Genomic DNA, 5,996 nt, shown 5'->3' on the forward strand with positions numbered 1-5,996 from the left:
GTCACCTCTTCCAGGATTAGCAGCCTCCCCTCCCTGGTGTCCTTGCCCCTGTTCCGCGCAGCCCTCCCTCCCCTCTGCAGCCAGAGGCATCTTTTCAAAATTCAAGCCATTGGCCATTCTCCTGCTGAGTGGCTCCCGGCTGTTTCCAGGAGGGGTTGGTCCTCCATAACGTGGCCCAAGGGGGTGGTCATGACTCTGTGCCTGGTGACAGCCCTGCCTCAGCCTCAGATCTGGTCCCTTGAAGTCTGAGCCACAGCACTGCTGGGTATCTCGGCGGCCATCCTTCCAGCACGTACCAGACCTTCAGCCCTCTGCCAGGGGACAGTTCCACTGTTTGTGGAGCAGGGCTCTGGCCTGGGAGCTAGGGACAAAGACGGACCCGCCCCAGTCCTGCCCCGTGTGGCTCCACTCTGCAGACCTATCCTTCCCCTGCCTTGCCTGGCTCACCTCCTTTTGCCCCTGGGCACATAGAGCCCAGCCCTCCTCCAGGAGACCTGCTCTCTATGCCTCCCTGTTGTGGCCCCATCACACTGCAGCGAAGTCTCTGCCTTAGCCCCGTCCCCTCCACACCCGCTTGGAGCCCTCCGGGGCAAGGACCTGGTGCGGGGCGCAGCCGGGAGCGGGGCTGGCTTACCCCAGTTACGAGTTCTTGCTTCCCTCCTCTTCCTGTTGTTTCTGGGACTTCAGGCCTCATCCCCTCCTGGGTTAATCCTCCAAGGTAAGGATTGAAACTCTACCCACCTTGTGCGATTGTGAGATTGTCGTGAATACCAGTCACAGCTGTTATTAGTGCCTTCGTATGTGGCCTCACTCAATGGGTCGTCCTGGGCCCACTTTACAGATGAGAGAATTGAGGCCCAGGGAGGTAGAGTAACCTGTTCAGAGCTGACATTCTGAGCCCTGCAGCCTGGCCTCAGAGCCTGGGCCGAGCCCTTCTGCCCTTCTCTACAGGAAGCTAAGTGATGAGGGTAAAATAGCTCTCCAAAAAGTGCCCGGCCGCGTCACAATGCAGTGTCCACAATCGTGGTGACTTTCATTTCATGTCTGTCCCCCTCGTCGCTCATGTTTGCAGTGATGCTCCAAACACACACCCACCGCATTCTTTATTTTCACAAACGCCCCTGTGGGCCAGGTGCCGTCTCAGGGCCCTCTGCATTTAACCCTCCGCACACGTGGTGTCGCGCACAGTCCTGTTCCATCTGCAGGGTCCCTGCCCCGGGTGAACCAGGGGTGGCAGGCGTGTGCGACCCTGCGGCACGCCCGGTGTCCCTGCCCGCATCCCCCGGCAGGGGGCGCTGCCTCGCACCCGTCCAGCCCCGCTGTCACAGCCTTGTGCTATTCGGCCGGGCTTAGGAGCCTCGGCCAAGGGACCGATGGGAATGACTCTCAGCTCGGCGTCAAGCCCTGCGAGCCTGGAGGCCGGGGGAAATCACAGCCGCATGGGTGACCCACAGACTCCGCCAAAGCCTCCCAGCGTCACTGCTTCTATAGCCTCGTATCACTGCTGGCTGCCCTAATGCTCGGTGCCCGTTAAAAAAAAATCACAGAAGATGCAGTCCTGGCTTCGTTCTGGTGGCGGCGGGGCAGGAGCGGGAGGGACGGACGGTGTTCGGTGTTACTCACGGTCTGCAAAGGGCTGAGGCTGCAACCGCCGGCCTAGTCTCGGGCCCCAGGAGGCGTACAGTAAGCCGGCGGGGCGCCACCGCTAAATCTTGTTTGCCAGCTTCCCGGCTGGTTAATGGTTAGAGGGGGGCCAGTGGCCTTCACCATTTGGTGGTCCCCTCCCCCCCGACATTAACCAATGGGAGGCTTTTCCAGGAAATTTGAGCAAACACAGCAACGCTGCAAGTTAACTTTCCTCTGCGGGCAATTCCCTGAATTTTATTTTTAATATCAAAATGTGGCCGCGGTTGCGTCAGTGCCTGTGGTTGCCTGGCGGCAGCTGGCGCGGAAGCCGCAGGTGCCCTTAATTAGCACAATGGCACCGGACACCTGTGGAGAACCAGGTGCCAAGCTTGGGCTGGGGATGAGTCCTCCAAGGGTTCTGGCTTCCAGGGGACCTCCGTCCGGTGGGAGAGAGGCATGGAATGAAAGCAGCCGCGTGCTTCCCGCAGATGATCTCACTTGCTCTGCACAATGACTTTATGAAGTGGGGACAGTTCTTACCACTTTTGTTTAGATGAGGCGATTGAGAGAGCTTCCCTTGGGATTCTGATCCAACACCACTCAACTCGAAAGTCTAGCACCTTCCCTCTTTCCCACATTTTTATTCTCTTTTGATTGGAAGTGACAGACAACAAACATTTTAAAGCAAAAAAAAAAAAAAAACAACAAAAAAAAAACAAACGACCCCCAAAACCAATATATATTGGGTCTCATGAATGAGCGTTCTGAGGGGGTGGGGAGGGCTTCAGGCTTGGCTGGATCCAGGGCTTCCAGGTTGGGTATCATTTCTTGGTCTCTCTTTTTAAAAAAAATTCTTTCTTGGCTCTTTTTCCAGCTTTCCTGCTTTAGCCTGTACAGTGTGGGGCACCGGTAGCCACTGCGGCTGCAGGTTATTTGGTTATCACTGGGTTCTTTGATATCAGAAGGAGAGAGACACTTTTTTTCTCACTGTTTATATCAGTTCCCCAAAGGACTCCAGAGTTGATTGCTCATCCTTGGCCTTATCACAGCGCACAGAACGGGGCCTTGCGAAAGCCCAGCAGGTTCCTGTGCCCTCTGCTGGTTGATAACATTATTACTTCCCTTCGGGAATGAGGAGAGCCGTTTCCATGAGTAAAGAGGAAAAGTTGCACCCAGGCCGGGTTCTAGAGTTTTGGGGGTGCTTCAATCTTATTAATACTTTTGGTCTTTTAAACTTTTTTTAATTTATTAAGTCAATTTTGGAATTTATACCTAGGAATTTATTATTTTAAAATGCCTGTCATACAAGTGGCTTTTTTGTTTCTGTATTTTATTTACATATTTCCTTTCTTATTTTTTTTTTTTTTCCCCTTGATGAGTCTTCTTAGGGAGTTCTGTCTCGTTAATTAATCTTTCAAAGGACCGGCTTTTAGTTTTGTTAATTCTTCATTTTTTTTTTTTTGAAATCTATTTTTTATTGATTTCTGCCTTTTGTTTCACTTTTTACCATCTCTTCAAATTCCTTGGTTTTTTCCCCCTGTTGTTCTTTTTCTGATTTCTTGAATGAAATGCCTAGCCAGCTTTCTTACTTTTTAACATTTCCAGTCTCCATATAAATGTATTTAAAGTTAAAAGTTTTCATCTAAATTCTGACTTAGGGATGTCCAACAAAGCTTTGATATTTACTATTATCATTGTCATTTTTTGATGTGTTTCTTAATTCCCTTAATGGTTTCATTTTTAGCCCCGGGGTAACTTAGTAATATGCCATTTAGCGTATTTAGAATCTCAGACCACTCCTTTGTTATTTGCTTTTATTTCACCATGGTCAAAAACTGTTATCTGTAGGCATGCCTAATAAATATTGTGGGTTTGGTTGCAGACCACCACATTAAAGTACATATCATGATAAAGCGAGTCAAATGAATTTTTTGGCTTCCCAGTGCGTATAAAAGTTATGTTTATGTTACACTGTATGTCTAAAAAAATGTATATACCTTAATTAAAAAATACTTTATTGCGGGGGCGCCTGGGTGGCTCAGTTGGTTAAGCGTCCAGCTTTGGCTCAGGTTCGTGAGTCTGAGCCCTGCATCAGGCTCTCTGCTCTCAGCACGGAGCCCGTTTTGGATCCTCTGTCCCTCTCTGTCTCTACCCCTTCCCTGCTCATGCTCCCACCCCCCGGATAAATAAACACTAAAAAAATGATGAAAAAAAGAAAAGTATCAAAAAATACTTTATTGCTAAAGATGCCAACCGTCACCCAAGCTTTCTGCAGGTCATAATCACAGACCACAGATGACCATAGCAAATATAATAGTAATGAAAAAGTTTGAAATACTGTGAGAATTACCAAAAGGGGACAGCGAGACATGAAATGAGCAGATTCTGTTGGAAAAATGGTGCCAACAGACTTGCTTAATGCACAGTTGCCAGAAACTTTGCATTTGAAGAAACACAATTATCTGTGAAGCGCAGTAAAGTGAAGCCCCAGGAAACGAGGTGTGCCTGCACGTGTTACTGAACGTGCGGAACTTAGGATTTTTTTTTGCAATCGTAGGTGCTCTATTTTTATAAACGCTCCATGTTTTCTTAAAAGATAATGGGTAATAGGGGCGCCTGGGCGGCTCGGTCAGTTAAGCGTCCGACTTTGGCTTAGGTCATGATCTCCTAGCTTGTGAGTTCGAGCCCCACGTCGGGCTCTGTGCCGACAGCTCAGAGCCTGGAGCCTGCTTCCGATTCTGTGACTTCCCCTCCTCTGCGCATGCTCTCTCTCTGTCTCTCAAGATAAGGAAGGAAGGAAGGAATTTAATTTCCTTTAATTTAAATTTAATTTAATTTGAAAGTGTCAGCGTCATAAAAGACTGAATGTACTACCTCTCGGAGGGGATCAAAGAAGCATGGCATTGTAATGGTGTGATTTCAGATGAGGAGGTGGTGATTCTGGGAGGGCGTCAGCAAGAAAGCTTCTCCCTGGGCTTGGGGTGACCCCTCAAAGACCGGAAAATCATGCCTTATGGCTTCCTCAATGCATCCTCCTTAACTGCGGAAATGTGTGCTACGAAGGACATCGTGGAGACAGTTGACAAAACTGGGGCGTGAACGGTACGTTAGAAGACAGTGTCGTACCAGGGCCGACTTTCTCGAAGCTGCGTGCTTTACTGAAAAATAACATCCCCAGTTCTCAGAAAATATACATGAAGGTATTTAAGAGGAAAGGGTCATGATGTGTAAAATGGAGTCTCAAAGGTTTCTGGAAATACGTACACATTTATACACACACAGGCTGAAGACTGCAGCCGTGGACTGAGCAGAGCGTCGAGCCTGTGGTAAGGTCTCCATCGAGAGAACCAGAGCTAAAGCCGTTATTTTATCTCTTTAGCCACTAAGTACTACTTCGTACTAAGTACTGGCTACTGTTAGTGCCTGACAAGAAGACTTCGTCTTTTTTTTTTTTTTAAGTTTATTTTTATTTATTTTGAGAAAGAGACAGAGAGCGAGCCGGGGTAGGGGCAGAGAGAGAAGGAGACAGAATCCCAAGCAGGTGCCACGCTCTCGGCACGGGGCCCGATGCGGGGGCTTGAACCCATGAACCGTGAGATCATGACCTGAACTGAAATCAAGAGTCTGACGCTTAACGGACTGAGCCGCCCAGACGCCCCGGAAGACCTTGTCTTTAACCATTAACCTTAGCCCCTTAACGTGGAAAACTAATTTTCTAAAATAAACACTTCCCTTAAGCACTTTTGAGTCAGATGTCGATTTATTACCCACGTGTTCCCTGAACATTTGGTCTGTGCACACCGCACCCTGGCTCGTGGCCTCCTGGGGAGTGAGACCCGTTCCCTGCTTACCAGGAGGCCCAGTTCAGCACTGATGCATCTGGGTCTCATTCGGGAATGATCTACTGGTCTTTTAGGGCTCACCCGAAATCCTGGGAGGAGCTCCTGGCCTGAAGCCCACTAAGAATGACCACCACCTCCCCCTAACGAAATCACTCCAGCCCAGATGTGGGTTCCTCTGCCCCAACTCCTCCAACCACAGAAATGGGGACTGGCAGGGTTGCTCAGAACCTTCTGACTTCTGTAGCTCTGTGGAGAAGACAGCGCCGTCTGGAATCCCATCTCTGGGTAAACAGGGCCCGGGCCTCGCCTGGTGTGGGGACAGGACACGTCAAGCCAGGGACCTGCAGCGATAATCCGAATCGCCAGGCAGGAGTCTTGGCTGGCCTTTGCCGAGCCCTGGCCGGCTGTTTACCCTAGGAATCATGAGCTGTGCTGGCAAAGCAGGATGCCAGCCAGTGTTTATGGCCAGCATGGGGGTGGCAGGGGCTAAATCTTGGACTTTGCGGGCTAACCTGAGATGGCCCTTGC

Source organism: Panthera pardus, unplaced genomic scaffold (genome assembly GCF_024362965.1).
Source record: "Panthera pardus isolate Hobbes unplaced genomic scaffold, ASM2436296v1 HiC_scaffold_24, whole genome shotgun sequence".
Taxonomy (NCBI): domain Eukaryota; kingdom Metazoa; phylum Chordata; class Mammalia; order Carnivora; family Felidae; genus Panthera; species Panthera pardus.